We start from the raw sequence: 20,106 nt of genomic DNA, 5'->3' as shown, positions 1-20,106 counted from the left end.
AAGATCTGATGGATCCAAACGTCGTTCTTACATATGTTAAACATGCGAACCACTACACTGTACCAAAGGGGAACTAGTATGCCATTTTACAGATCGTCAAAAGGGTACAGGGTTAACTAATTTATATATAGCCAGGACACACTGTGGGCTGCTCTTTTATGCGCACTGTTCCTTTCAAGCTCCCAGTGGGCAAACCCTTAGAGAGATCACAGGACCGGAGTCAGGAGGCGCTCCCGCCCAGCCCCGGGCAGAAAGGGTTAGCGGGTGCGCGCGTGCGCGTGCGGGCGCGCGCGCGCGTTATCCGCGGGGACCCGCGGATGGCGGGCGCGCGCCCCGCTCCCGGGGACGCAAGCTTGGCGGCGGGCTCTTCCTCGCCTCCCCATTGGCGCACACGCCCCTTCCTGTCACGGCCGGCCAGGCCCCACCCCCTGGGCGCTGCCGGAGTGGACGGTTCCAGGGCATGCTAATGAGGGGCTGGTCGCCGCCGCCCATTGGCCGGCCGCGGAGTGTCGGTGAAGTCAGCTCGGAGTAGCAGAAAAACAGAGCGGGGCTGACTGCAGCGTGGAGCGCGAGCCGGGCTGGACGCGCGCAGCCCTCGCCGGAGACCCGCGAGGTAAGCGGGCGGCGGCTGCGCTCTCCCGAGCTGGCTCCCGGGCGGGTGCAGCGGGCCCCCGGAGCGGCGCCTTTGTTCCGCGCGCGGAGGAGGTGCTTTTAAAGGGCCAGCTGTTGGAGGGACCTGGGGGGGGGGTCCCCTCCCCCCCAGAGCATCCCCGGGTGGCCGCGGGGGACCTCCGCCGAGCCGTGCCTCCCGGCTGCTCCGTGTGTCCCCCCCCTATCCCTTCAGGGAAAGTTGCTAGGACGCAGGGAGCTTGGGGGATTCCAGATTTCTTTATGCCTTTTCGGTTTTGGTAGGTGGAGGTAAGTGCGATCATGGCCTCTGATAGGAGGGGATGTCCTGCCGCCTCAGGCTGGCTGCAGTGTAGGTGGATGGAGACCTGAGAGCCCGGGTGGGTTTGCGTTGGAAAGTGAAACTATCGAGGGTCTCCTCTGCAGCGGCCAGAGGAGGAAGGAAGGAGCCAGCGGTGGGATGGAGGCATCTCAGGTGTGTTCATTCATCAGCACCCCCCGCCCCCCAATCCCAAAGCTGAGGGCGGCAGGATGGGCGCAAGGTCTACGCGGCTGGCCCATACCCGCCTGCACCCGCGTATGGTGGTGGGTGTGTGTCCGGAGATAAGGTGCCTCCGCTCACCGCCCAGGCCCCTTCATCCTCCAGTGAATGACAGCATCTCTCTCGCTAGGCAGCCCATTGCCAAAGGGACAGAAAGCTACTCCTTTCTCCTATTTCCCGGGCAGTCCCTTCCTGCTATCCAGCGTGGTTTCCCTGATAAGCGGTAGTGACATTCAAGATAGAAGGGAAAAGAGGCTTAAAGTCATTATGCTCCTTTGAAGGGCGATGTGCTGTCGAATTCTGTATCCTGGTGCCTCTGCTTGTCGTACTACGGCTTTGAAATTCATCAGTGCATGCTTTTTTCGGGGCAGACAGAATTTATTATGCATTGCTACATAAAAGCAGAAGGGATCCCTCTGAGCGGGCTCATTTCATCCAGTCCGAGGGTTTTCCCAGCATGTTCTGGATGAGCCTTTGGATTTTTGTTTGAATCGCTGAGCTCTGGGATGCCCCTGTTGTCACAGGGCCAACCTACTGAAATTGCTCAAATTGATTTCACTGTCAGTAGGTGGGAGGTTCATCTAGAGACATCAGAGAACCTGGCTGGCATGTTAGGCCTCTGACTGCATCTCCCCACCCTTCAGCCCTCCACGCTGGTGTGTCCTTTTTCTTCCTAGGTGAAGGCTAGGGATGGCTTGTCTGACCACATGCCTCTTTGATTTTTGAATGCCTCTGTTTAGATTTGAGCGTGTGGTTTTGGTTGGAAAGATAGCTTGGTGGTGATTGAAGGGTGGATTAAAAGTGGGGTGGACAGCAGAAGGAGACAGCAGTGTCAATGACAGAGGACACACATTTGGAGAGTCTGTAGCTTCAGCCTTTGGTGAGTGAGATGTCTACAGAGTTAGGTGTTTGTTGGCTGCGAGGGGGAGGGGTGGAGGAGGAAGATACTGCCAACAGTTTTCTGCCCCACCCTCAAGCTTCGGCCTTAAATAACTCCATGCCAGCCCTGCCCTGAGGTCTCCTTCTTGAGCCTGAGGGGAAAGGGTGGTCTGTTGGCCACTCCTGCTCTGGGCGTCTTTGGAGGTTAGGGAAGGGTTAGTGCTTAGGGGGTCAAAGATGATGTGTTTCTCAGTTTGAGGATCTGTGATCCCTGTCTGGTGGTTTCTCTGCAGGCATTTAGTAACTAAATGAAGTGCTCTTTACCCTGGGGGGGGGGCGGGGAGGACCACCACCCTCTGCTGCAGAACTCCTGTTCCCTTTGTTGGCTCATCTTCCTCTTATCTGCTTTTATCTGCTGTAGTGGTTGAGTCTCTGTAAACTTTTTGAAGAGGTTGGGAATATGGGGATGGGGTTGGAATTATGGCAAAGAAGGAAAGAAAATTGCTTCTTCCTGGCAGAACAGAGACCCATTCGGCTCTTCTTTTTCTTCTTCTTCTTCAAAATAGAGTGGGGTGCAGATAGCAGAGTGCTGAAGGGTAGGGTCCAGGGAAGAGAGCTTTGTCTGTGTGGCACTGGTAATGTCCTGGTCACCCCATCTCCACTCTCTCTGGATCCTTCTCTGGGTGTGGAAGCAGAGGGCATCCACTGGCAGTTTAGGATTTAACTAGCTTGTCTTTGAAGGAGGAATGGATGATCCAAAATAGGGAAGAAAAAAAAAAAAAAGATTTGGTGAAAGAGCCTGGGCCAGAGACGGCACAGCCAGCTTTGATTCTGGTCAGCACCGTCTGGGCCTTGGGTTTGTGCTTCAGTCTATGTTCTTGTTGGTAAACAGGGAGGCTGTAGAGCAATGACTTTGTAGGGTTCCCAGTAGCACTACTTAATTTAAAGTCACAAGTACATTTTGTGATGGCGATTTTAGATTCTTTCCTGGTTGCTAGTTGGATGTTCAGTCCTCAGTATTTAGCAACAGTACTGAAAAGGGACTTTAAAACTTGGGCTTCTGTAGGCTCCAGAGTACCTTTTTCTTGATTGGTGCGATTCATGTGGTTTTGGAGTACGTAAATAATTCAGAATGATCCAGAGCGAGAGACGCAGACCTCAGAGTGAGTTGGTGTGTGGGGGAGGTGAGGATGGGATGACAGATTGCCAAGGAAGGGCGTTTCTGTAATTCATTCTCTCCCCATCTATGTTTTATTTATGATCGCACAGGTGAACATTTAAATATTGGGAACATGGGGAGGGGGACCTCGCTGATCCATTCAGCAGCCTTCACTGAGGAGTGAGTGGTGGGAACTTTGGCCATTTGCCTGAGGTCGTGGCTAGCAAGATGCAGATCGGGGTATGAATCTGGGTCTTATGCTCTAGAGTAAAGCTCTCCCTTTTGTGAGAGGAGCCTAAGAAGGGAGGGAGAAAAGTGAGGAGGAAACAGGAGATGAAAAGGGAGGCTGGAGACTCCATAGCTTCAGCCTTTGGAGCCAAGAGTAGAGCATCCCTGTGCCCTTGGAGTGGAGAGTGAAGTAAGAAGCACACACTTAGGGGTGTGTGTGTGTGGTATTGGGGAGGTGTTGAATGCACTGATCCTGCCTTAGATTCTTCTTGCTGACTCTCTGACTGTAGAATGAGTTTGCTGGAGCAGGCAGAACTTAACCACGCGGAGAGTCAGGTGTGCTGGTGGTGATGCTGGTCAGAGCTGAAATTGGGCCCAGTTCTGAAATTCCAGTTTCTTTTTGATGTGTGTGTATTTCTTTTTCATTTCTTTCTTTTTTTTTTGTTTTCAGTACAAAACTAAAGTTTTGCAGGGAATGAATCTCTTTTTAATGCAGGCAGCATTTTCTCCTCTGACTTCCATCGTACATTTTATGTGAGAGCATTTCATGTACTGCCTTTTCAGAGGAGCGGCTTGGAGACAACTGGGCTCCTGAATTGTGGCTCATCTTTGGGAGGTGGGGAGGCTCTGGCCTGTGACCTTCACTGTGCTGAGCCTCACAGTGTTTTAGTGAGCAGTTAAAGGGCTGTGAGCAGTGGACAGCCAGAGCATTAACCATTCGCAGGCAAGGATAAAAGATGATAATAACTTTGAAGTCTGTGGCCCAAGCCACCGGCCATGAGTAGCACGCCTTCCTCTGGCCCGCTTTCAGGTGCTAGGACGTCTTTCCATGGCTTCTTCCATCACTCCCCCTTCAGATACATTGTGAGGCCCTGTGTCTTGTTGCTCTTGGGGCTTTTCCCCCTGCATCTCCTTGCTCTGTCTGTTTCTTCTTTCTCCCTTCCTGCTCTGTCCCTGCTTACTCCCCTCATCCTGTTAGTAATATATCTTTGTAGGGTGTTTTAATGTATTATTGTCTCATTAAAATTTCATGTTCTGTCTTCTTAATTTAAAAGCAGTTTAGTCTTTTTGAATGTATATGTATTTTTTACACAATTCAAAAAGCAAACCTAATTAAATCGCTCTTTATTTCTGTGTGGCCTTCCATTGATTTTTCCTCTCCCCCCTTTGTCTGTGGTCAGTAGTGGCTCTTTCTAGAAAAAACAAAATTTTCCCCAAGGTCTCTGACATGTGGTTATTGTTTTAAAAACAAAACCAGTTATAACAGTAGAAAAAGTTTCCACCCTTATATTGTAAACCACCAGGGACACCCTGTCCCAAGAGATATATCCTGTTTCTTGACTTCCTTCAATGGAAGAATTATCATTACTGTGTTTTATAAGAAGGCTTAGACTGTACGGGGACTGGTGGTGGATATGAGTCTGGTAATGCTTAGGGGTAGAAAGTTGGCAGGCTACTGCCAAGAAAGTGCATCCAGGAGAATGTAGTTTTTGTGATTTTGTGTTTCCCAGGCTACACCAACCCAACTGGCTGCAGGATGCAGAACCCTTTTGAAATGAAAAAGATACTTATCACCTTTCCCATGAATGTTGGGTTGAATTCAGGAGTATCCTGTGCCCGTCTTAGGCAAAGCCACACACCAGCATGCTGCTGGTGTGGAATTCTAGATGTTATGATGGAAGTGTATTGGTGAGCATCATAATATCCTTCTGTAAGATTGAGTCTTTTAAAAATTTGTGTGTGTGTGTGTGTGTGTGTGTGTGTGTGTGTGTATACATATCTCTGTAGATGCCCTTGGAGGCCAGGAGAGGGCATCAGATCCCTGGGAGTCAGAGTTACAGGCAGTTGTGAGTCAAGTCATCTAACATGGAGACTAGGAGTTGAACTCAGGTCCTCTGCAAGACTGGGAAGCACTCTTAACAGCTGAGTCATTTCTCCAGCCCCCAAATTGAGTCTTGGTGCTTAGTGGTCAGCGAGTTCAGTATCTAAAGGAATCCTCAAAAGCAAGAAAGTACCTTGAAGTCTCCAGTTTTTATACTAGAAATCTGCCTGAATTTTGCATTCGACTCTATAATATCTGTGCTGGTTTCAGTGTAAACGTATTTAAATTGCTTTGCTGTTGAATACAATTGATGGACCAGGAAAATGCTGTGTTTACCTTGGGCTCTTTCCAAGTGTTCACAGAGTCTGTAACCCAGCTGGAGAAGCCAGGAGTAGGGCAGACCTCAGACCTGTTGGTGTTGAGAAAGGCCCTCCAGCCTCACTTGCTGGCTCTTCTACATCCTCAAGGCCGGGCTCTTTTCACACTGAGATTTGTTCCCTCACCAGTAGCCTTTGCCTCCTCCTTCAGACTCCTTCATATCTGAGAGACATGCATTTCCTCCTCTGTTCACCTGTTTCTATTATTCTTGCTGGTTTCCTGGTCTTCTTCCCCCATACTGTGAGATCTGGAAAGAGAAGAGGAATCTATAACCAAGCGTTACACACAGACACAGACAGACATACAGAAGACAGACAGACAGACACTGTAGTATTAGCTATAAGAAACATGTGAAGATAACCTAGAGTCAGTCTCCGGTAGGATTTTTCGTGGCAGCAAGAACAAAGCCCTACAGACTGAGTCATGTTCAGCAACCCAGGCTTATGATAGCTTCTTTAGGAGTCTGAGAAGGGTCTCACGGGGCTAAATTCATGGTGTTGGCAGGACTGTGCTTACTGTGAGAAGAGTCTGCTTGCTCACTGATGCCATCTTTCAGAGGCTGCCTGCATTCTCTACTCAAGGTAGTCTTCCTCCTCATCTTCAAAGCCAGTGCCTTAGGATTTCTGTTGCTGCAATGAAATACCTTGACCACAAAGCCAGTTGGGGAGGAAAGGGTTTATAGGCCTTACATTTCCACATTGTAGTTCGCCACTGAAGGAAGTCAGGACAGGGACTCAAACAGGGCAGGAACCTGGAGGCAGGAGCTGATGCAGAGGCCATGGAGAGATGCTGCTTACTGGTTTGCTCCAAACAGGGCAGGAACCTGAAGGCAGGAGCTGATGCAGAGGTCATGGAGAGGTGCTGCTTATTGGTTTGCTCCTCATGGCTTGCTCAGCCTGCTTTGTTATAGAACCCAGGACCTCCACCCACAGTGGGCTGGGTCTTCCCACTTCAATCCCTAACTAAGAAAATGCCCTACAGGCTTGCCTACAGCCTGATCTTATGGAGGGATTTTCTTTCTTTTTCGAGATAGAGTGTCTCTATGTAGCCCTGGCTGTCCTGGACTCACTCTGTAGACCAGGCTGGCTTTGAACTCAGAGATCCGCCTGCCTCTGCCTCCCAAGAGTGCTGGGATTAAAGATGTGCACCACCACTGCCTTGGAGGGATTTTCTTAATTGGTGTTCCCTCTTCTTAAACGACTTTAGCTTGTGTCAAGTTGACATTAAACTAGCCAGCCCAGCCAGTGCTGGTGATGGCTGCCTGAGCATTCTGCCACTGCTTGTTTCTGATTGGTACTGCCTCATCGCTATCTGATTCCCTCTCCGCCTTTAAGGAGCTTGATAATTGCCGTGGGCTGCCTCGGTAATCTAGGACAGTCTCCCATTTTAGTGTCAGTTGATTAGCAATTTTTAAAAATAGAAATTTCTTTTTTCCCTTTATTTATTTATCACCCCCCCCCCTCCACGTGTGTTTGTGTGTATGCACGTGTGTGTGCAGGTGCCTGCAGGGGCCAGAGGAGGGTGTTCGATCCCCTGGAGCTAGAGTTACAGGCAGTTCTAAGCTGTCTGATGTGGGTGCTGGGGACTGAACTTTGGTTACTTTGAAAGAGCAGCAAGTGTGCTTAACTGGCGAGCCATCCCTCCAGCCCCTGCTTAGCAATCTTGAGTCCCTCAGGTTAGTTTGCCACATAACTAAACATGTTCCTAGTATAAGAGCTTAGGCTCTGGACACCTTTGAGGGACATTATTTTTTCCATTATAGTTTAGTTACTTTATACCCCTTATTATTTTTCCTGATACTGTTTAATTCTCCTGGTATTTCTCCCCAACTTCAGCCTTTCTTTCCCAATCCTTTCAATATGGCAACATCACAGTTTTTGGTTACATTGATACTTAACACTTGCATTATTTTGACTGAGCAAATAGTGTTTATGGCTGATCCTTACAATATGCTTTAATTACATACTTTCTTATGTAATTTACTGACTTAATGGCCTTACTTCTTCAAGTTAGTTTTTTTTTTAACCCCCAAAGTCTTACACAGCAGTTTTAAAACATCTGTGTGTTCTGATGTGTTTGTTTTTATTTTGCCACCTACCCTCACCAGCCTTCCTTTCGAGAGCCCCCCACTCCTTTCCACTCTTCTTCATTGCTGACCTGTAGGCCTGTAGCATGACTCCTTGGAATCAATCCATGGGTTGCTACCTCTGTTTTGACCTCTGTTAGCTTATTCCTCCAGAAGTTTCTGAAAGAGGGTTTGTGGGAGCTGATCACTTCAAACTTGCATATACTACACGGTCTTATTCTTTACTAGTACTTGATTGGTGGTTTGGCTTATCTAGAATTTTTGGTTGAATGGCATTTTCTATTATAGTTTTATTTATTTTTCTTTCTTTCCTTCCTTCCTTCCTTCCTTCCTTCCTTCCTTCCTTCCTTCCTTCCTTCCTTCCTTCCTTCCTTCCTTCCTCCCCCCACTCTCTCTTTCTCTTTTTCTTTTTTTTGAGATAGGGTTTCTATGTGTAGCTTTGGAGCCTTTCCTGGAACTCACTCTGTAGCCCAGGCTGGCCTCGAACTCACAGAGATCCGCCTGCCTCTGCCTCCTGAGTGCTGGTATCAAAGGCATGTACCACCACCACCACCTGGCTCTCTTTATTTTCTTAAGACAGGGTCTCTTTGTAGCTCTGGCTGACCCAGAACTCACTGTGCTGACCTAGCTGGCCTTGAACTCACAGGGATCTGCCTGCCTCTACCCCCTACCCCTTACCCCCCACACCCAGCCAGTGCTGAGATTGAAGGTGAGCGCCACCACATCCTGACACCTCCAATACAGATTAAAAAGGCATTGTTACACTGTACTTTAGGTGTCAATATTGAGGTTGAAAATTAGTATACCATTCTTATTTTTGATCATTTATGGGAACTTGTTAATGTTTAGGATGTTTTCTCATTTTCTCTATTTGAAATTTCCTTGTTTTAAAAATTACTGGTCTAGGCTAGGTGTAATAGCGCATGCTTGTAATCTCAGCCCTTGAAAGGCCTGGGGATCAAGAGTGTAAGGCCATCTTTAGATACATAATGAGTTCCAGGCACTCTTGAACTAGAGAAGCCCAGGCTCAGATACACACAGGAAGACACTAGGCTGCACTTTCATATGCTCTTTTGGTGAAGGCCTACAGCCTTCAAAATCTGACAAATTTCCTACGTATGAATATTCAGTCTTCTTTTCTCCATTTTCTTGTATTTTGTTTTTGGTAGTCCTGTTACTTAGACTTCCTGGGTTGAGTTCATAATTTAAAAAGTTGTATTTTCTGTTATTATTTTTGTATTTTTGAGGAGTATCTTTATCTTCAACCGTTTTCCGTTCTGAAATGTCGATATTCATGTTTTTACATGAAATATGTGTCCTTGTTTCACTTTCTAAGAATGCCCCAGTTCCTGCAACATTTCCCTCCCTCTTTTGCTCCTCCCTTTCCCCTCCCCTCCCTCCATGTCCAAGGCTGGACTTGAACTGCAGATCCTCAGGCCTGTCTCCTTGCTGGCGTTACAGATGTTCTTCACACTGTCTGGCGTCTTTATCTTTACTTTTGATTACTTTTGGGAAATTTCTGCTGATCTTTGCATTGTCCTTGTTTCTCCCAAGTGCTCCTTTCTGCTTATTTTGGTTGCAATGCTTCCCATTGGAGCCATCTTCCCATGCTTGCTGATCCTGGCTTGTTCCTTTATATTTTAAGGGTGGACACTTAAATGTTCATCAGGCACCTGTGGGACACAGGAGGGACCTATTAATTTCCTTGTAGGGTCATCCAGCAGAGTACCTTTTTATTTGTTTCCCCAAATGGAGAAACCTAGGTATCAGTAGGTAGGCCTTTGCTATGGAAGGTTTTCCTGGAGAGGATTCAGCCTGCTCACTCACGTGCTCTCTCTGTCTCTGCCTCTGCCTCTGCCTCTGTCTCTCTGTCTTTCTCTCTCTCTGTATCTCTGTCTGTGTCTCTGTCATTCACTCACTCACTCACTCACTCACTCACTCACTCACTCACTCACTCACTCACTCACACTCTGTGTGTGTGTATGTGTATGGGGGGAGTGGGCTGTAGTTATCTTGTTTGCTCTGAAGGCGTTCACTCAATCCCACTGTCTTCGAAGAGATGCCTCCCTTTGCTGTGTCTGAGTCCCTGCTGACTGACGCTTCCACTAGAGTAGTTTCAAGAAAGGAGCCCAGGTCTGATTGCTCCTGTTATGAACTTTCAGAAAGTAACCCTTGCTGTTTAGCCCCATCCCATTTCTCCCCTCAAGTCAGTGATGCCTCTAGTTCCTCAGCACTGCTCAGGTTCTGTGCCCGGGGTTGGCCACTTGCTTCGTGGTTCCTTTCCCAGCTGGCACTTAGAGTCGACAGAGCAGGATCCCAAGTCAGCTGCTGCGTGGTGATCAACCGCGAATCCCTGGGTTCTGCTGGGATATTTTGGGTGCTGTTATTTTCTTTCCATTAAGAAACAAGTTTCTCTTTTGTTCTTTTAGTGATATTTGTGGAGAAGATAGAGGGAAAAATGTTCAGCTTTCTGATTTTATCAGAAATTTATTTCATCTCTGTAGCCAAGCTCTTAAGCTTATGCTTTCTGATACTGAGTATATGCCCAAGAGATACCCACCCTACACACACCTTTGTGGTGCTGTGGATTAAACCCAGGGCATGCTAGCAATGCTCTACCACTGTGATGTAACCCCAGGCCTGAGATGGTTGCTAAACAATTGAATACATTTCTAAGACAGTAGGCATACAGTCATTAGACTTCCAGACAGGCCCAACGATGCAATTTTACCAAAATAAATCATCGTTTATTTTGAAATAGACGTAACCACAGGCAGCAGATCCTGCCTGTTCTCACACTATGTAGAACCATCATGGAATGTTGGGGTCATGAATGGTGAGGCTCAGGAGCTGTATTATGCCCCATAAGTAACCATATGGATTGCCTTGAGAAGTCGATTAACCTTTCTGGGTCTCAGTTGACTCAGCACACTTGGTCAGGTGCTGGCTTAGTTCTCTGTACTGAGGAGCTACTGTGAGCAAAAAATCATGTGCTGGATAGTTTTATGTCAGCTTGCCATAAGCTAAAGTCATCTGAGAGGAGGGAATTAAGAAAATGCCTTCCAGCCCAGTGGTGGTGGCTCATCCCTTTAATCCCAGCACTAGGGAGACAGAGGCAGGTGGATCTCTGAGTTCAAGGCCAAGCCTAGTCTACAAAGCAAGTTCCAGGGCAGCCAAAGCTGTTACACAGAGAAAAAGCCCTGTCTTGAGGCGGGAGGGGGGGGATTGCGGGGGGTGGGGGGGGATGCTTTCATAAAATCAGGCTGTAGTCAAGGCTGTAGGGCATTTTCTTAATTAGTGATTCATGGGGAAGGGCACCATGCATTGTGAGTGGTTCCATCCTTGGGCTGGTGGTCCTGGGTTCTATAAGAAAGCAGGCTGAGTAAGCCATGAAGCCATGATGAGCAAACCCAGTTTATGGCCTCTGCAACAACCCTTTATGGCCTCTGCATCTCCTGCCTCCGGGTTCTTGCTTTGACTTCCTTCAGTGATGAACCGTGATGTGGAAGTGTAAGTCAAATGAACCCTTTCCTCCCCAACTTGCCTTATGGTCATGGTGTTCTATTGCAGCAGTAGAATCCTAAACTAAGACAGTGTGGTATTAGGATTCTTCCAGAGGTCACTGCTCAGGCAGCCATGTAGTGTTTTGCATGTTCATCCTTTGTGGTACAACATTGGCTCTGTGTCTTTCTCTAAAGCTCAGCTCTGTGTCTTATAGAGTAAGTCCCTCAGATATTTTATCTCTTACTCTTTCTAGACTGGCTGTCTTTTTGGGAAGGTATTATAGTCAGCTTGGCACATAGGAGATTTAGAGTAACTGTTGATTTTTCCACCAAGAAATACTTGAAAAATATGATAATACAAGCCTGTCTGCTAGAATCTGTGGAGTTTTCTTAGAGAAAAGGTCTACATGTTGGGGTCCTGCTGCATATTTCCTGGCCACGCATGCAGCCGAGAAGTTCAGATGTGTTGATACTGAGGTCAGTGGAGATAATGGTTCAGGATGGCAGCGCTAACCCTAGAGGACTGTTTTCCTTTAGCTAGGTTGTAGTCATGAACTTGTTCAATAAGCTCCACATTGTTATAATGTAAGATGGATGTCATCTTAACTTTGAATTACATGTAGATATAGATTAGATATAGATCTATATCTACATATAGATATGGATTACATATAGATAAGTGTTTAAAAACACTTACTTTGGCTTTCTTAAACCTATGAGCTGCGTGCCTGGACTAGTAAGTAGAAGTTTCAGTGGTTGATTGGCTCCACCGAAGACCTTTCATGGTGTGGGTGGTTCCCTGACAGATTGCATGGGGAGGTCTGGAGCACCTTTTCAGACAAGGTTCTCCTCCTCCTGACAGGGATGCCGGAGAATCAATACCTGTAAGGGAGATGAAATATCACTGAAGCATCTGGAAAGAACCTTGCTTTTTATTCACTCAGTGGGTAGTTGGAGCACCAGGGAATGTACTGGGTTCTAAGAATATAGTGTAAAAGGGAAATGGTATCTGCCCTCCTGGCATTTATAAGCTAGAGCCCAGATGTCCCTCATAGTAGCCATTAGCTGCTTGTGACTATGTAAATTCATTTAAATGGACTACAGATGTGCATTCAGTTTCTCAGCCACATGTGCCACAGTTGAATGTTCAGTGGCTCTCTGTGCTTGGCGATCACTCTGTGGATAGCACAGGTCTAGATTGCTGGATTCAGGCAGTTCTTTCAGGCAGACTGGATTGCAGCCCTAAGCCTCGAGTTTCTTTACCATGCATCTGTGACTAGCTTTGCTTTATAGTGAAGATAACAGAGGCACAGAGAGTCGTTTGCTTAAGGTTATGAGGTTGGATGGGCTGAGCTGGGACTAGGTCTCTTCTTACTGAGTGTGGCTCTCTCCTTTTGTGATGCAGGGGTGGAGAGTGAGTAAGAGTGTGGACTCTGTTCTTAGGATACTTGGTTCACGTCTTGGTTCTGCTGCTTCTTAGATCTTGCCTGAGCCCTAGAGCAACCCAGTTTCCTCACTTGTGAAAACAAGAAGACTTCAGGGAGAGGATGACATGATTCAATAATGCAAAAATTTACAGTCGTCATAGTACATATTAGTTATAGTCATTGTTGGAACAGTCTCTTGTAGCCCAGGCTAGCCTCGAACTTCCTGATCCTCCTGTCTCTACCTCCCAGGTCTGGGATTATGGGCATGCCATCATGTTTGGTTTTATGTGCTGCTTTGTGTATCCTAGGCAAGCATTCTCCCAGTGGAGCACCATCCTCAACCCACTAATCACTTAACAAGAATGAGGGAAAGAATATGCTGTGTTCCTAGACCCACTGACCACCTGGAGCAGGGCAGAACTGCAGATTTCAAAGCCAGGGGCTGCTTGGTTGTGTAAAACAACCAGCATGTTCACAGAGTCGTTTGAATCCTCAAGTTGGTCACTCATTCCCAGGATCTTTTTCTGTCTCATTCTTCCTGATTTTCACCACCTAATTCTGACCTTTTTCTTGTCCCTGCAGATTCCTCCTTCTATCTCTGTTCATCCTCAGGGAGGGGTGGGGGTCACATCACTCGCTAGAACAGAAATATTCACCAAAGGAGTGCAGAGAAGAGAAAGGACAGAAGTTGGGTCATTTAGCAGTTGGGGCTTCATCTGTTCTTCAAGGGTTCAGGTCTCGGTGATGTCATTCCCATGATTGCCTCATCTTGCCGGCAGGCCTAACTAAAGTAGCACACTGCTCTAGGGATAGCTCATTTTCTTGAATGAAGAGAAAGTTCTGATGTAGGTCTCAGGGATGGTAGGTAGAGCTTTAGTAAGTGTCCTACAGCTGGTGGGCAGTGCACAGCCATAACCCCAGAACTGGATTGCAGTTTGAGGTCAGCTTTGGCTACATAAATCAATCAATCAATCTCTCTCTCTCTCTCTCTCTCTCTCTCTCTCTCTCTCTCTCTCTCTCTCTCTCTCTCTCTCACACACACACACACACACACACACACACACACACACACGCACTAAAAAAAACCCAAAACAAACAAATAACAACACACACACATACACAAAACAAAACAACAACAACAAAACTCCAAACCCCCCAAAACCAAAAAGCAGACCTCTAATGTGGTTAAGGATGTAGATCGGTTGCCTAGCCTGTGCAAGGTCCTGGCTTTGAACCTCAGCACCACGACAGTCTCGTTTCATTCATTAAGCAAATGTTGTTGAGGGAGTTAGGCAGGGCTCCACCCTCGTAAGTTTATTTTTGAATTCTCCCCAGGAGAGTAGGGTCCTCTGTCTCCCCTGACAGGTAGTGAATGGTGCCTTTCAGGTCTTGAAGTAGGATAGCTTTATTTGCGGAGGCAGAGTGGGAGTGGGGAGATTCAGGCAGGAGGGGCACTTCAGAAATGCATGAAAGATGTGGCATCTTGTCTCACCCATGTTGGGAGCATAGGGCAAGCAGTAGGTCCAGTGACGTGTATCTGAAGCGTGTGTCTATAAATGGCTGACTCAGCACTGACCTGTGAGGAGACTATTCCCAACAACCTGAATTCTCAGTGTGGGGAAGGAATACAGGTTGCCTGAGTGCTGATGCTCAGGAGCATTAAGTCCTGAAAGCTTAGCCTGTAACTGGCTCTGTCAGCCCATCCCCATTTTTGCTTCGATGTTCTATCTTGGGTGGGAGGCGGGCATTCTGGCTTGTATGTGGCAGCTATAGTAAGAATGGGTGTTAGTAGATGCTGGAGTTGCCCTTTGCAGGTGAATATGAATGCTCATTACTCATTTATATGGTACCTTATGCATTGATTATTGACAGCAGCCTGTAGGCTGACCTTTGAGCTTGGTTTCCCAGTATGAAAGGTCATACAATGCAGAATCTAAACAGTTTCTCCTATTGCCTAGAGTCTGTGTGGTACCTGTACACATGAGCAGTTTCCTCCTCTGTTGTACAAATAGGTGATTCATTTGCAGGTTGCTCCTCTCTGCTTGGAGTTTGTCTTTAGTCAGGGCAGTGCCAGTGTGGGGTGCCTGTCTCCTGTGAGCACAGGGTATTGGTTAAGGCTCATAGTTGATTTAGCAAGTAGAGTTGGAAATGGGGACATTTCCCCGGTGTGTTGTTATTTGGGAATCTTTCCAAGGCCAATGCAGCACAAGACACTGCTCTCCTGCACTTGGCCTTGCTTCCTAGACAGTGAGCATGGCAGACTGTGACAGGGGACTGGCACAATCTTGAGGGTAGGGGTGAGGTGGGGAGGGCTGGAACTGGAGCTGGGAGATCTGAATCGCTGCCCCAGTGGCCTGGTCAGTAGAGATCTGGGTAGAGAGGCTATGCCCAGAGTAGGAACTGTGTTCAAGCAGAACAAAGACAATAGAGGCCCCGGAGAAAACAAAATCCCAACAGGGACCGAAATTAGAGTAGCTGGAGGAAGCTGGGAGAGCCTCAGGCTTCCGCACAGTTTGGTGGTGGCTGTTGAAATCAGATTGCCAGGTCCACAAACGCTGGCCAAGGCAGTGGTAGGCCTTTTCGGACCATTTTTGTGTTTGCTTTGTGGGACATGGTGCATAAGTGAGCCGGGCGCTGGCAGGTGTGAGGGGGCGAGGCCCCTGGGGAAACGGGAAATATTAGTCATCCCTGCGCACTGATAGAAGATATGGGCCTTGTCAAGACAGCTGCTGTGGGAGGCCCCACGGCTGCCAGCCAGCCAGCGTGACAGTCCACGTTCCTGGTTTTATCTTTAATTATTAAAGTTCTGGGCGATTTGAATGCTCACCTGAAGCATCGTTGTGAATAATTTCCCGTCCTCAGCCCCAGCCGAGATGGGGCTTTGTGGCCTGGGGTTCTGAATTCCACAAGTGGCTCTCACAAGGAAGCCTCAAGGAGGACAGGGCACCCTTGATTATAGGGTGCAGACCTTGTGGGCTGCACCTGCTTTCAAATTTATTTTGAGTGAGTCTTTAATTTTGGGAATATAGTGTTTCTTTTTACCGTAGGCCAGGCAGAGAGACTGCTGTTGGAATATGTAAAGTAGTTAACACTTCATTAACCTGCCAGGAGCCTTTGATTAGTAGTACGTATGGCAACCTGCATAGTTTTCTGCAATCTTTTGGGAGTTCCTGTGTCAGGGTAGAAAGTCTGTGGGTGCTTTACCTAGAGCTTACCTGCTCTCATTGGCCTTGAAGTTAGGGTTAGGGCAGGGCTGAGCCATTCCTTCAGAGGTTGGAGGTTGGGAGTGGACTTTTTGGACAAGTGGGGGAGAGCCGAGGGCTTGTTCATTCATTTAGTTTTGTTGGCCTCTGAGTCCCGGTGTTACTGCTGTCTGTCTGGCCACAAGGCTTCGGCCTGTGGAGGTGCCTTGGCCTCGGGTACTGTTTCCTTCCTTCCCGTTAGCTCTGCCCATCCTCAGTTCAGCCCCAAGCATCATGTGCCGGAGGGAGACCTTGGACCCTGCAGACTGAGCTAACCTCTTGGCCTCCCATGGTGTGCAGCTCTGGGCAGAGGAGTCCGGCTGCACAGCGTTAGTCCCAGCTGCTGTGTGAGGCTTGTGGTCTGCCCATCCCGCCAGCCTGTTGGCTCCGGGAAGAGAGTGGCAGGGCCGTGTCTTGTCACCGTCACATCCTAGCAAGTGTCCGGCTCACAGCGGGTGCTCCACTCTCCGTGGTGTAAACGAGTTCATTTGATTATGTGCGGAGTTGTGGGTTTTATACAAGATTCCAGGAAAACAAAGAAATTATACCACCACCACCACCACCACCAATCATAAACCAACAACCCCGCTTTCCTTCACAGATCCTCAAGCTATCCGCTGAAGTACAGGAAAAAAGGATTACCAGTTGAAGTTCTGTTTATTCTTTAGAAGAAATACATGGATTTCCTATTTATGGTAGTCCAGATTTTATAATTAGCTCATAAGTAAATAGGCTTAAAGCTATTTAATAGGGAAATGTGATGGAAAACTTTGGTGACTATTGCTCTCAGGAAGAGGTAGGCGAATGAAAACATTTTTATATCAATGAATGATAGGCACCATGTGAGGCAAGGGTGACATATGGACACACAGGAAAGGGTGGGAGCTGGCTCAGCAGAAGGCATTCCCAGTAGAAGAGAGGGGAACGGGCCTGTGCAAATACAAGGTGGTATGGAAGGCTTATCGTGAGGGCAAATACTGCAACAAGGCTGGAGTGTGGGCGGAAGGAAGGCCTGCTGGGTGCCCTCTACTCTGGTTGGGAGTGCTTGGGACGGGAGAATGTTGTTTGGGAATACCAGATGGGAAAGGCTGGGCAGGACAGACCTGGGCTAGCTGGGAAGGAGAGAAGTTGTGCAAAGCTTCCTTGGGAGGTCACGGCACAAGGAATGTCTAGAATTCACAAGGGATGGATGGCAGTGTTGGGTAGGAGGGACCATGCTGGGAAAAATCAAACGTGCTCAAGATCACACAGGTCCCTCTCTTCATAGTGCAGGAGAGGAGTTGCCTTTTTCTAAGACCTTTATCAGACCACTCTGAAGTTCTTTTTTTTCTGTACCTTGCGTCATTTTTAATGTGGCTTAGAACCCTTTTCTGGGCTACAACATTGCATATGAAGAAGAAAGGAGCGTGCAGTTTATGTGAGTGTGCATATTTAGTATGTTTCCTTACCTGTGTAATCAAGCTCACACTTCTCTTTCTGTTTTTGTTTTTAAGTCCAGGACTTGAAGTAATTACGTAATTAGAATCCACATTGAATGCGGCTAGATAAGGTGTAATTAAAGAAGAAAGCCTAATTTTGGAAGAATGATAAGAGGTCATTTGACTCAGTCTGGGCCCAAATCCAATCTTGGAAGAACAGTAAGAGGTCATTTGGATGTAGGGAGCTTGAGGCCACCCAGGAGCCCAGACTGGCCTGAGAGCTGGACAGATTCTGTTTCAGTTCACTGTGGAAGCCTTTCAGTGGGCATCCTCTTGGTCCAAGGTATTATGGGAGGCCCAGCTGAGTCAGTACCAGAAGTCCTGGATTTCAGGGAGGACATGAGGGGACATGGGCTTGAGAACAATTAGGACGTTTTAGGCAAAGAGATCAAGACAATTGGAGTGGCGGAGGTAGGTGGGGGTTTACAAGGCAGGCGCTTTTTAAGTTGTGCTTTGAAAGGTAAGGAGAATTTCAAGTGCAAGGACAAGAGGCACTTGGATATTTTTGGGATGAGTGCCAGGGCCAAGGTTGGAGGAAGAAGGGACCTGGCCATGGTAGCAGTGGTCATTTTGTGGTTTGGTGAGGTCGTACTTCTGTGGCCCTGGCGGTAGAGGGCAGCCAGCAGGAGGCTGGCTGGGAGGCTGATGATGGTGGTTATACAGTGGTGCCTATGTGGAGGAGTCTTGTAGGGGTCCGGACAGGCTTCCTTGTGAAGAACCAGTATGAGAGGGGAAGGAGAGATGGGTTCAGAAGGAGAGAATGCAAGTGTAAGAGCCCAGAAAGGCTATTCTTACTCCAGCCTTGCTTCTGAACCAGTGGAGACTCTGCCTCAGTTCTTCCTTTCCTGAGCCTGGGACAGACACTGTTAAGGTTTGGGCTTCTTTCAGACATCACAGTCCTGGGCTCTGGGGCAAAGAGGAGAATTTGGGGTGGCGACATGTGGGGCCACCCCTAGGAGGTGAGAGAAGAAACCACACAGTCCTTTTCCTTGTCCTCAGTGGAATGGGCAGGAGGCAGGGGAGGCATCTGGTGACCAGGTTTGAATCATCTTACATGTCAGGGTGCTTTTGAGCCTGACATAATGGATATGTAAACCTCATTGTTGAAAATTAAGTGCTCCATTCTGGGGTGGAGCAGAGAAGGAGTTAATCTTCCTGAACTCACAGAAAGGAAATTGTTAGGTTAAGGACCTGCTGAACTCGCCACCTCCCCCAAGGCTAATCTTGGGCAACTCATGGCCTCAATCTTGGAACATTGTACAGAGAAGGCCTTCTAGCAGAGGAGGACTCAGGCAAAGCCTTGGAGGATGAGGAGTGGAAGGCAAGAGAGGGAAGACTTTCCAGAGGAAAGAACAGTTGGATCTGGGATGCAGGCCTTATTGGAGTGAGTCTGGGAGGAGGCAGGCAGGCTGTGCTCTCTCTTCTATTTGTTTGTTTGTTTGCTTGTTTTCTAGCCTGGAGACCCGGCTGGCCTCAAACTCAGAGATCCTCTGGAATGCTGGGATTAAAGGCGTGTGCCGCCTTGCCCCGCATACTTTCTGCATACTAGCTGTTTCCAGTGTTTCCTGGTCTTACTTTCGTAATGGTGATGGCTAATTTTGTTTGTCAGCTCGACACACTTGGGATGAGGGACCCTCAGTTGAAGATTCACTTTTATCAGGTTGATCTCTGCTGAGCATTTTCTTGAGTGCCAATTGATGTCAAGGGCCTAGCTCATGGTGGATGGCGCCACCCCTGGATGGGTGGTCGCTGAGCACGCCCGGGAAAGTAAGCCAGTAAACAGTGTTCTTCCATGGTTGCTGCTTTGTTTCCTGCCTCAGAATCCTGCCATGGCTTCCCTCCATGATGGACTCTAACCTGTAAGCCAAAGGAAGCCTTTCTTTCCCAAGCTGGTCATGGTGTTTTATCACAGCAACAGAAATCAAACCAGGACAATAATCCTTTCGTCATTTCTGCTCTGTTATTATCCTGTGCCATAGATAAGGCTGTAGGATTGGAGGGAGGAACCTGTTTGTCTAGGGTCTTAGTGGTGGCCTGGTATTTCATTTTATGTGGATTTCCAACTCCTGTGGCAATAAATACCTGTTATTCTGCCGGCTGCCTTGGAAATGTAGGGCAAAGAGAATTACCTGCCTCTGTGACCCTCATGCCCAAGTTAAGCACTTACCTGAAACATGGCTTTAGCTCCTGTTCATGCTGCGGCATTCCAGGATAGTTCAAAACCCTAGTAACCGCTGCTGGGGGCACTCAGAGCTCATCATGGCTAGACCCCTGATGTACAGATTTGGAAACTGGGACGCAGAAAGGAGAGAGGATATGCTGAGGTCAGGGGCAGAATGGGGATGAGAAGTGGAAGTCTGTAGACTGGTCCTTAGAGCTATTTTAAGACTCCCTGTGGAAAAGTTTGTATTTAGACAACAATGGAAACCTTTGTCCTGAGAGTTGGTGTGGGTAAGGGTTGTCTGAAAGGTCCTCTGTGTGTGCGAGCATGCATCCGTGCGTTTCCTTCACTTTGACCCCAGATGCCTTTGAACCAGCCCGAAGGATTCCTTCAGACCATAAGCTTTGAGCAGGTGGAAAGCACCTAGGAAGAAGGGGGAAGATCAAAAGGCACAGAAATAGAAGAGTCAACTGTAGGCTTGGCTAAGGGAAGTTTTCATTGATTGAGCACCAACTATAGAGTGCAATCTTTATGTGCCATTATTGTAATTTCCATGGCTTCACTATGAAGTTTTT

The 20,106-nt window shown here is 47.8% G+C and overlaps 1 protein-coding gene across 43 annotated transcripts in view; it reads left to right on the top strand.

Annotated features, from left to right (window-relative positions):
- The first annotated feature begins 442 nt into the window (after positions 1 to 442).
- Sorbs1 (sorbin and SH3 domain containing 1) overlaps positions 443 to 20,106 on the top strand; it is a 238,680-nt gene continuing 219,016 nt past the window's right edge. For 29 of the 43 annotated variants that reach the window (XM_076563070.1, XM_076563054.1, XM_076563038.1 and 26 more), the window contains exon 1: positions 458 to 613. The gene's annotated coding sequence lies outside the window, so the exon portion shown is untranslated. Of the gene's footprint in view, positions 614 to 20,106 lie in introns of all 43 variants that reach the window. The other 14 variants (XM_076563033.1, XM_076563034.1, XM_076563042.1 and 11 more) reach the window with 4 other exon arrangements.

This window comes from Peromyscus maniculatus, chromosome 1 (genome assembly GCF_049852395.1).
Source record: "Peromyscus maniculatus bairdii isolate BWxNUB_F1_BW_parent chromosome 1, HU_Pman_BW_mat_3.1, whole genome shotgun sequence".
Lineage (NCBI taxonomy): Eukaryota > Metazoa > Chordata > Mammalia > Rodentia > Cricetidae > Peromyscus > Peromyscus maniculatus.
This window is presented reverse-complemented; position numbering and strand designations above follow the sequence as displayed.